This window comes from Lepidochelys olivacea (assembly GCF_965140295.1).
Source record: "Lepidochelys olivacea isolate rLepOli2 genome assembly, chromosome: 14".
Classification (NCBI taxonomy): Eukaryota; Metazoa; Chordata; order Testudines; family Cheloniidae; genus Lepidochelys; species Lepidochelys olivacea.
Window position 1 is genome coordinate 32,819,327 of NC_140424.1, and position 11,323 is coordinate 32,830,649.

General features: G+C 45.4%; 1 protein-coding gene, 1 long non-coding RNA gene and 1 pseudogene across 6 annotated transcripts in view; 1 reads left to right on the top strand and 2 right to left on the bottom strand.

Moving 5' to 3' along the window:
- Positions 1-11,323, bottom strand: part of LOC311530635 (C-type lectin domain family 2 member D-like) — a 240,704-nt pseudogene that overhangs the window by 140,556 nt on the left and 88,825 nt on the right. The gene's annotated exons all lie outside the window — the stretch shown is intronic.
- Positions 1-11,323, top strand: part of LOC311530637 (C-type lectin domain family 2 member D-like) — a 322,581-nt gene that overhangs the window by 62,037 nt on the left and 249,221 nt on the right.
- Positions 1-11,323, bottom strand: part of LOC311530653 — a 35,943-nt gene that overhangs the window by 5,623 nt on the left and 18,997 nt on the right. Inside the window, exons 1-4 of one of the 4 annotated variants that reach the window (XR_014714031.1) lie at positions 10,558-11,173; positions 7,669-9,535; positions 3,624-3,905; positions 1,975-2,091 (exon numbers count right to left, since the gene is read on the bottom strand). This is a non-coding gene — a long non-coding RNA (uncharacterized lncRNA). Of the gene's footprint in view, positions 1-1,974; positions 2,092-3,623; positions 3,906-7,668; positions 9,536-10,557; positions 11,174-11,323 lie in introns of those variants that run through there. The other 3 variants (XR_014714032.1, XR_014714033.1, XR_014714030.1) reach the window with 3 other exon arrangements.

Consider the following 11,323-nt stretch of genomic DNA (forward strand, 5'->3'; position numbering starts at 1 on the left):
CATTAAAACAGGCTGTAACTCCATCAGCTAAAACTGAGCTAAAGGTGGTAAACTGTGACTACTCTGCATCAAATGTGTCTTTCAATCGAGTTAAGTTGGCTTCACTGAGCTAACTCGACTATCATGACATGAAATCTTCAACCCATCCCATTGGTCCCAGACACTGACATTTCTGCCTCTCCATCGCAGATTGCAGAGTCTCTAGAGGGAGAAAAAGGCAAGAGGTGATATTTCATGCTGTTGTGTTTATAACAGCAAACCCATGGCTAATGTAACTGTTTCACACACTCAAAGGCCACCACTGGAAGGTCCCAAGGGAAAAGGACAAGACATATGATTGTTCTACCCTAGTACAAACCTAGGAGGTGCCTTCATGCCCCTTGGTACCTGGAATGCACATGCTGAGAACAACAAGATACGGAGTACACTTTGGTACAGAAAAACTGATTGAATAAATCTAGTTTCAGAGGACACAGTACCTTTTACTTAGGAACAGGCAGGATATAAAAAGGATAACTTTGGGAGAGTAACTTTGAGTGCACACCTTCTGTGTAAGGTGAATTTAACAAGGCTGCACAAGACGGCTTCCTGGACACAGGTATCGTAATGAACCTTTCTTCCTCTACTATACTATTAATGAGCTTTAGCAATAAACCTGACTGATACTGGTTATTTGGTCTCTTGAATATATTTCATAATGAAACAGAGTGTGGTTAAACGATTGACTATACAATTTTTCAACAGAAGGGATGTGCATGTGCACAGAATTGGGCCCTAAGAAACTTACTTCTCTCTTACTTTGCATTGTTTTGTCTGCAAGCAAACAAGTTAGATATGTCACAGCTGCAAGCATAGCTTACTAAGCCTCACATGGGTGTTTCAAACTGAGCAATGCTGATCCCCATGGAATATTTCAGAATCACATTCCATTGGGACTTGTTAGTGAGATCTGACAGGATGAACCCACTTGACACTTGTGAGTTCAGACGTGAAATCATAATGTATTCAGAGCACCCTTTGCCCTCAACCTATCTCCATTGCCCCAAACTCTTCCAAACATTTAATCAAAGCACCTCAATCCTGGCATCTCCATTTTTGTTTTTAAATCTCTGACTGGTCAAATTGAATTCTCCCTTTGTCATAAATATATAGGGAAGGGTAACAACCTTTATGTATGCAATAGCATAAAATCCCTCCTGGCCAGATGAACAGAGAACACTTTACCTGTAAGGGGTTAAGAAACTCAAATAACCTAGTTGGCACCTGACCAGAAGGATCAATAAGAAAAGAAGATACTTTCAAATCTGGGGGTCGGGGGGAAGTGTTTGTTTCTCTTTGTTTGTTCTCTCTCTGGATGGAGAGAGAGGCCAGGAAAGTAAAACATCTCCTGAAAACATACCTGAAATGATTCATCTAAGATTACAAACATTGTAAGTAAGGGCAAGGAAATGCATTAGATTATCTTTTGTTTTAGCTTGTTAATTTCCCCTATGCTAAGAGGGAGTTTTATTCCTGTTTTTTGTAACTTTGAAGCTGAGCCTAGAGGGGAATCCTCTGTGTTTTTATCCTGTAAAGTTACCTTCCATCCTGATTTTGCAGGTATGATTCTTTTACTTTTTCTTTAAATAAAGTTCTTTCTTTAAGAACCTGATTGATTTTCAGTGTCCTAGAGACAAAGAGTCTGGTCGGTACTCACATTATTCTCAAGCCTCCCCAGGAAAGGGGGTGAAGGGGCTTGGGGGAATATTTTGGGGGGATAGGGACTCCAAGTGACCCTTTTCCCAAATTTTTGTGTAAATCACTTGGTGGTGGCAGCAATACTACCCAAGGACAAGGAAAGGAATTGTACCTTGGGGAAGTTTTAACCTAAGGTGGTAGAATATAAACTTAGGGGATCTTTCATGGGGGTCCTCACATCTGTACCCCAGAGTTCAGAGTGGGAAGGGAACCCTGACAACCTTCTTGTTACTTTACCTTTTGCTCTGCATTGACTCCAGGAGCAGTAACTGGCCAGGGCAATGAGAACACAGAAGATAACACCCAGGATCACACCCAGAGCCACCACCCAGATGTGAAATGTGAAAAAGAGATCTGCAAGAGATCTGTCATTGACTTAGGAACAAACATGTGTCAAAAGAAGGACATTGCAACAATGGTGACACTGTGACCAGTTAAAAGAATCTCACAGGGAAATACATGGTGAGATGTGGCTCCTCTGTGCTTTATTATTAAGCCATTGAAAGTCCAAGCAATAATCTGGTTACTGAACATGGTTAATTACTGAAAAGGGGAATATCAGGGATGGGGCTTGGCGCAGCTCCATTAGAGAATCATAGGACTGGAAGGGACCTCGAGATGTCATCTAGTCTAGTCCCCTGCACTCAAGGTAGGACTAAGTATTATCTAGACCATCCCTCACAGGTGTTTGTCCAACCTGCTCTTAAAAATCCCCAGTGATGGAGATTCCACCACCAACTCTAGGAAATTTATTCCAGTGCTTAACCACTCTGACAGTTGGGAAGATTTTCCTAATGTCCAACCTAAACCGCCCTTGCTGCAATTTAAGCCCATTGCTTCTTGTCCTATCCACAGAAGTTAAGGAGAACAATTTTTCTCCCTCCTCCTTGTAACAACCTTTTATGTACATGAAAACTGTTATCATGTCCCCATTCAGTCTTCTCTTCTCCAGAATAAACAAACCCAATTTTTTCAGTCTTCCCTCAGAGGTCATGTTTTCTAGACCTTTAATCATTTTTGTTGCTCTTTCGGGACATTCTCCAATTTGTCCACATCTTTCCTGAAATGTGGCACCCAGAACTGGACACAATACTCCAGTTTAGGCACCTATCTCTGAGACAAAGGGGACTTAACACACACCCCTCTCCTTGTCATCTCCCATTGGCTAGCTAAGAGGAGGTGGCACTTAGCAGGCTGGTTTCTGTGAATTGCAGTCTAGCCCCTGTTGTACAGGGAGCCTGGGCACCTAACTCAGGCTTTGTTGTTCCCAGTGATTTTCTAGGTACCTCAAAGTATCAAATACTGACTCTCCTTAAGATCTGTTACACCAGTGTAAATCTGGAGTAACTTCACTGACTCCAGGTTACACCCAGAGGTGAAAGTAAGCCAGTATGGTACAGCATACCAGTAAGAGCCGATACACAGCCAACCATACCGGCAGGGACGCTAATGGGCGGAGGGGGGGTGGTGGCAAAAGGTAGCAGACGGGAGCCCCGGACCCTTTAAATTGCTGCTGGAGCTCCAGGTGGCGTGGGCTGGGCAGCGCTGAAAGGCTGGCTGTGGGAGTCTGGCCCTAGTCCCGCCCCTTTTGCCCAAGGCCCACCCCTTCCGGGGGCCCAGAGCCACCTCCCCCCACCAACCTTGCTCAGGACCCCGGCCTCCCTGCATCTCGGTAAGTCCCTTAAGTTACTTTCACCGCTGGTTACTATATAATTAGTGTTTGTGGTGCTGAGCATCAGCACACCTAAGTGTTTTTGTGAATGTAGCTGAATTGCTCATAATGCTGAAGATTCAGGCCAGTAAATAGGAGACCCAATAAGAATTGTTCCACACTAACAACTGCAGAAGCTCAGTCTATTCCACATACAGCGTGGATGGGCACTGACCTGCTATGGAAATGGTTGACACTCTCTCCTGGTTCAGGCAGGGGTTCCTGACAGAACAGGACACTTTCTGGTTGGATTCTTCTGTTATAACAATAGCAATCTCTGTTTGAAACAGACCGGTGGCCTCTTGCAATATGTTGTGAGAGGCTGATGGTAAGACCTGCCCCTGGAGATCTCTCCATTGAGCCTCAGGCTCTGGGTACCACCCAAATGATCGACACACAACTCGGATCCCTCCATCCTGGTGACCTTCCACAGGGATGTCAGGATCAGAGCCCACACCTAGAGGAAAATGGAATAAACAGGTGTTAATTCTACAGTACCCAGATGTGCCAAAAGTCTCATTACAGCATCTGTAGAGAGCTGGGAAAGTTCTGGTTTATTTTTATGACAGGTTTCAGAGTAACAGCCGTGTTAGTCTGTATTCGCAAAAAGAAAAGGAGTACTTGTGGCACCTTAGAGACTAACCAATTTATTTGAGCATAAGCTTTCGTGAGCTACAGCTCACTTGGTATCTCCTCTCATCTTCTATTGTTAATGGCCAGATGTGCAGGGGTTAATGTCTTTATAGAAACAGAACAGGCAATGCAGTGATGGGGCAAAGTCAGGTAAGTGTGAATGAATAACCAGGACTGCCAGCCTGTGAACAGAGCCATTGTATCATGGGATATACACAGACCATTGTATCAGCTTTATACATGTCACGTATAGACAAAGGAAAAGCATTAGATCTTATACATGAACTCCACTAGTAACCTCCCTCCGGCCTGACAATTCACCTTTCAGGCTTGGTCTACACTAGAGCTTACTTTGGTATAATTTACATCACTCAGGGGGTGTGAATAATTCACACCTCTGAGTGACAGAAATTACACCAACCTAAGCGCTGGTGTGGACAGTGCTATGTCAGTGGGAAAGCTTCTCCTGCCGACATAGCTACCACCTCTTGCAGAGGTGGAGGTATTATGACAACGGAAGAGCTCTCTTCTGCTGGCATAGTTTCTTCACCAGATGCACTACAGCAGCGCAGCTGCATCAGTGCAGCTGTACCACTGTAGCATTTCTAGTGTAGACAAGCCCTCAGTATGACCCTTTAGCAGTTCATTATGCACCTTTCAATTTTCATATTAATCCCCATCTTCTCTAATTTAACTAATAGTTTCCCAGGTGGAACTGTATCAAATGCCTTACTGACATCCAGGTAGATTAGATCTAATGCTTTTCCTTTGTCTAAAGAAACAATTATCTTCTCAAAAAAGGAGATCCAGTTGGTTTAGCACAATATACCTTTTTAAAAACCATGTTATATTTTATCCCAGTTACTGTTTACTTCTTGTCCTGAACTACTTTTTCTTCCAAGATTTGGTCCAAGACCTTGCATACAATTGAAGTCAAACTAACAGGCCTCTAGTTACCTGGATCACTTTTTCTCTTTTCTTAAAAATAGAAACTATATTAATCATTCTCCAGTCATAGGATACAATCCCCTAATTTACAAATTCATTAAAAATCCTAGCTATTGGGCTTGCTTTAATATTCTTGGATAGAGATTATCCGGGGCCCCCAGTTTAGTCCCATTAAGCTGCTTGAGTTTGGCTTCCAGCTTGGATGTGGTAATTTCCATGTCCTAATTCCCATTCCCTGCCACTACCCCATAGCACCTCAGTACCCTTATTAAAAACGATGGTAAAGTATTTGTTTAGGTGTTGCTCTGGCAGCAACTTTGGAAATGTTCAAGGGGAAAGGCCGGTGTAGGCCAGACCTCAGAGTGGGCATGACATAGCCCCTCCCCTTCCAGCCCTGTCCCTAATAACTACCAAGGTATTGGTGGGGGACAGTGACCCATGCCCCAGTTCTGCTTATTCCAGGGGAGGGTTCTTCATGGTTTTCCCCCCACAACAGCTCACACCTGGCCTGGGACTCCCTTTCTGTGTTTGTGGCCCAGCCTCAGTGTCCCAGGGTCAAGGCGATGTCAGGGATGGATTTGGTCATCGCTCACAATGGGAACAATGTCACAGTGCTCCGTACAGCAGCTCCAGCTGAAACCAATGGACACTGTTCCCCTTCCCCTCCCATTGAGAACAACAGGAGCTGCTCAGAGCCCCTGGAAACCTGCCCATGTCACACAGGTGCCAACATGTAGCAGTTCAGAGCTGAGCTCCTTTGGAAACATGGTCCTATGGCTCTACGGCCCCTGGCACCTGCAAGAGGCTATGTTGTTTTAAAGGGCAGTGGGCTTCCAACAAGGGCTGACTTCACTCGGGGCTCACACCACGTTATGCTGATGGAGTGAGCCCATCTGGTATACAAGAGGCCTCATGGACACATACAGGTGCCATTTACACTCAGAGGGGGAGATTTTCACAAACACAGGGGAGTTAGGATCAATGGGGCTTGTGCTCCTAAATCCCTTAGGAGCTTTAGAAAATCTCCCTCTCCCTCCATCAGTTGCACCCAATCTGGCCCCAGGTGTTTCCCTTCCATCTTTCAGCCTCTCACTCTGGAGCATGACAGTAGTGAGTTGATGATAAAAATACCTGCACACTCCCAACAACGCCCCAAGGGAAAATTAGAAATGGTGATCGTTTCCTACATCTGTCAGTAAATAAAGCAGAACAGCAAATAAATGTGAACCTGGCAGTGGAGAAGTGACTGAACAGGTCTCTGAATCTGTGTGGGCCTTTCTACACTCACAACTGATTTCCTGGTAGTGAAGTGACACTTTATCCCCCAAATCCCAGGAGCGAGGCCTGTTGATAGCAGCAGCTCCTCTGACTAATCAGCATAATAAGCCAGGAAATATTCAGGGGAGCAATTTAGTGGGAGTTGCAGTGAGTGAACCCCCTATCTGCAGAATCCTGTGCAGTTATTCCTGAGCCATTCCAATCTCTCCAGGGGGTTCCCTGCTTTGCTAGCACCCAGAGCCATTCTCTCTAGAGAGAGCTCCTGCTTCCAGTGACTGCTTCCCTTTCCCAGGCTGTAACATCCATCCTGCTGGAGGGGTCAGGGAGCCACAGGGTTTAACTCCAGCCTGCTCCTAAGCTTTTCATTAAGTTAATACATTTTATATTAAATGGAAGCACCGTCCTCTCTTCGAACATCCATCCGCTTCAAAACTGCAACTACAATAGCGCCTGGACGTCACTGTAACTGGATCCTTCTCACAGCATGGTTATGGCACAAAGTTCAAATTCCTCGGACACTCCCACAGTGCTAGTGAGAAGACAGCTGTGGTGCCAGCAAACCAGCTCTTTTGACTGGTGACACAATCAGTTCTGCAGACTTTTTTCCTTGTGCTCCAGGAGTCACTGTAATTATCTCCACCCTGTGTAAAGAACTGGACCAAAGTCTGCTTCAGCAGCCACTAGACTCTGTGGCCATGTTAATTTATTCTAGTGCCCTGAAATATTCTTCATTCCCATTCCCCACCCTCCAAACACATGCAAGACTTGTGGCTGAAAAGTTCACCATGGGCGAAGGGTGAGGCTTCCACTCGAGGAGGCTAGCCCCCCATCCCGCTTCTTATGCCCGTGGCCCTGCCCATCCCTTCCCAGCTCAGTGCAGGTGTCCCTCCTTTCCTTCCCCCCTCCTCCCCACTTGGGACCTCGACAGTCACTCCTCCCCCCTCTCAGTTCTCCTTCCCTACCTTATTTTTATTCTGTCCTATCCCTCTCCTTTTGCAAATATTTCAATTGTTAATCTTCTTTTTTGTATTTTTAATAAAAGGTTAAAGGGATTTTTCAATGGTGTGTTTGCCATGAGACAACGCTGGCTGAGGTCTCTGAAAACCAACCCCCAAACCTTGTTTAACACTGTTTAATGTTAGACAGTGACAGGGTCATGTTAACATCTTTGACTCTTTGTGCTCATTTATTCCATCTGTTGCTTGTATTCGACTATGACTGGAAATCAGTTTCCACATGTAGGGTTCAGGAGATGTGCCAGGGCACTTTGGTGTCTATATTCCCTCCTACTGTTGGCCAAGGTGGCACAACAATATTCTGTTGCTCGTTCTGCTTCCTTCGTAGCAGAGTGTCAAGCTCACCTGTCCTTGGCCGTATCTTCCCAGGTCATTAAGTGCAGACCAGCAGACTGTATGTGCTGCTTGATGCAGTCCTTGTAACAGCATCTGGGATGGCCAGCCTTCCTACTGCCTTTTTCAAGTCCACTGCACAGAACTCTCTTAGGCAGTCAATTGTTTTCCATACATATGACGTGGCCGACCCAGGCCATTTGCCTCTGTGCTAGCATGGCTTCCAGGCTTGGCATGGCTGCCTGCCGTAGTACCTTGTTGTTGGCGATTTTGTCAGACCATTTGATTCCCAGTATGTTGCGTAGGTAGCATTGTTGCAGACAGTTAAGGTTTTGGATGTGGCAACGATAAAGGGGGGAGGTCTCTAACGAGTATAGAAGACAAGGGAGCACAACAGCTCTGTAAAGTTGGCATTTTGGGGACACTTTGACCCCCACCCCCTGTCTTGTCCATAGTCCTTTGTGTAGACAACCAAAAGCTGAGACAGCTGACTTTAAGGGTGCTGAAAGTTCTTTGTCAATGTTAGTGTCATTGGTAACTGCTACCTGTGCAGCAGAAGGACTTGATGTTGTTTAATTGGCAGCTGTTCAATTTTATTTCTGGTGGTGGTGGAAGTGATGGGTTTCTGCCAGGAGATGGTTGGTACAGGATTTCTGTTTTCTTTACATTAATACAGAGGCCAAACAGGGATACAACACGGGCAAAGGAATTCAGCAAATGCTGCAGGTTGTTCTCAGAAAGGGTGACAAACGCTGAGTCATCGGCTTACAGTAGATCCTTTACTTCACTTTTCTGGGATTTGCTTTTGGCCTTGAATGGGCAGAGGTTTAGAAATCTGCCATCGAATCGTGTTGTTAGAGTGACATCTGTAATGGTTGTACATGTCATTCCAGCCAGGAACAAACTTCATCCATCCGATGAAGTGAGCCGTAGCTCACGAAAGCTTATGCTCAAATAAATTGGTTAGTCTCTAAGGTGCCACAAGTCCTCCTTTTCTTTTTGCGAATACAGACTAACACGGCTGCTACTCTGAAAGTAAATAATGTAAGGGAAGCACACAGCCTTTTTTAACCTCATGGGCTACAGGAAAGGGATCAGATGAGTCGGCACCCACTGATACATGGGCCTGCATGTTGGCATGGAAGCAGCAAATAAGGTTGATTAGTTTGTTTGGGCAGCTAAACTTTGCAAGAAGACAGTGGAGCATTTGACATAGTCGAATGCCTTACTAAGGTCAACAAAGGCAACATACGAGGACATTTCTTGTTCAGCAGCTTGCTCCTGTAACTGGCATAGGGAAAATATCATGTCGGCCATGCTGTGTGATGAATGGAAACCACACTGGAATTTAGGGAGTACATCATCTGCAATAACCTGAAACCTTTTCAGCAACAGCTTACCAAGGAGTCTACCAGTGATGGAGAAGAGCAAAATGCCACGATAATTGCTGCAGTTATGTCTGTCCCCTTTGCTCTTGCAGATTATTACGATTTTGGTAACTTTGAAATCCTGGGGTAAAACCTTATTTTCCCAGCAGAAAGTAACTGGGTCTAGCAAAGCTTTGTGAAGTATAGGACTACCATGTTTTCGCACTTCAGCTGGGATTTGTGAGCTCCAGCTGCCTTTCCATTTCTCATTTCCATAAGTGCGTTCTTAGTCTCCTCTGAAGTTGGCGGATGTTTGAGTTCAAATCAAACTGTCTTTGTTCAATTGAGTCTACTATTTGATCATTTGCACTTGACTCATGATTGAGGAGAGTCACAAAATGTTCTTTCCATCTTTCTAGTATCATATTGGGCTCAGTCAGGAGGGTGGTGCCATCAGTGGACAGGATTGGACAGTTATTGGCTCTTCATAGTCTGTAAATGGACTTTAACTCCTGAAAAAAACCTCAGGGTTACACCTACACCATACAAATTAATACAACATATAATACAACATATATGCCAGCAGCATGGGGGTCCCAAGCAGCCCCCGGCCCATGTCCTCAACCCCTGGATCACCATCTTTGTTCTATTCCTGCTTCTGTCAGGGGAATTCTCTGTCCATCTGTATTTCTGAAATGCCCAGCAATGCGGGATCCAGGTACTCACAAAACCTTTCTAGTTAAAGGCCCTTCACATTCTTCATTTAACATCCACTCACTCCTAAGCTGGCAGGAGGGGGAAAACCCCTGACCTGTGGCCTTGGAAACACCAGCAGATGCTGCTCAAATGCAGAAATTTTGCTGGTATGAATGGCTGGATCCTGCACCCCTGAAATCAATGGAATCTTTGCCTTTAACTCCAGGGGGTGGAGGATCAAGCCCTACTCCTGCAGTCCTTGCATGTGAGTCACATCATCTACTGAGCTCAGTGAAAATGTAGAAAGCACCAGGACTGCAAGATGGGACCCTTGAATACACTCAGACTTTGATCTTAGAGCTTGTGTCATCCCAGCCCATCTTTCCAGGGCTTACTCTTGTTTAGATAAGAGCAGGTCTATCAGCTGCTTTTCCCAGTGCAAACTGTGTGTTCAATACACTTATCACTGGTTTAACAAGGCCATTGCAGCTCTGCCTCAGATTGAATCCTCCCCCTGTAAATGCAGAGTTAATTAATAACCCTGCCCTTGCTGGGATGGATTGTTTGGAGAAACTCCTGTACCATCACTACTGCAGAGTCAGATGTTTTGAGCCCAGCCCCCCAGATAGGAGAGGAATGGCTCTGGGTGATCTTAGGGGAGCAGCAGAGCTGGGGGTACAGAGGGGCTGGGCAGCTAAGGGGCTATTGGGTGGTAGGAGGAGTATGGGGTTGTTGCAGGTGCTGTGGGAGAGATGTGGGAGAGAAGGTTTATTCATAAAAGGAAAAAGATATAGATGAGAGCTAGAACTGGTTAGAACTGGTAGAATCAATTACATACAGTGATGGCAAAGTTCTTGATGGCAGGCTTGCAGCAGTGATAGAATAGACTGCAGGTTCAAATCAAGTCTCTGGAGAACAGCCACAGCTGGGATGGGTCATCAGTCCTTCGTTCAATGCTTCAGTGTAGCAAAGTCCCTCCAGAGATAAGAAGCAGGATTGAAGACAAGATGGAGGAGCTGCAGCAGCTTTTTATATTCTCTTGTCATGTGGTCTTTCTTTCTTTGTTCCAAAGACAAGCTGTCCATCACATGGCATGGAAAAACCGCAGAGTTCTCTCCATAGGCATGTCCCTGCATAACTTGCTGAGTCACAAGGCGTGTCTGCCTTCTCTCAATGGGTCAAATGTAAAGCTGATGGTCCTAACAAGCAGGCTAGGCAGAGCTGACACCAACTTGTCTGGGGTGTCACCCAGAAGCATAGCATAAGTTTGAAATACAGACAGTATAGAGCCAATACTTATATCTTTAAATAAAAAAATGATACATGCAAACAGATAGCATAATCATAACCAGCAAATCATAACCTTGTCTTAGACACCTCATTTGACCCCCTTTATACAAGATTTGGTACCACTACAGGACCTTGGTTGCAGCAATGATCTATACGGTCCCAGATTATGTCAATAACGTCACGGATGGGGTGGTGGGATGGGAAAGTATTGGGGGTTCTTGGGGGTGCAGAAGGGACAGCTGAGGGACTGGGGCTGTGGGGAGCTCTGTTTGGGGCAGAAGGGCTTGGGGAAGCAGGGGCCACAGGAAGAGAAT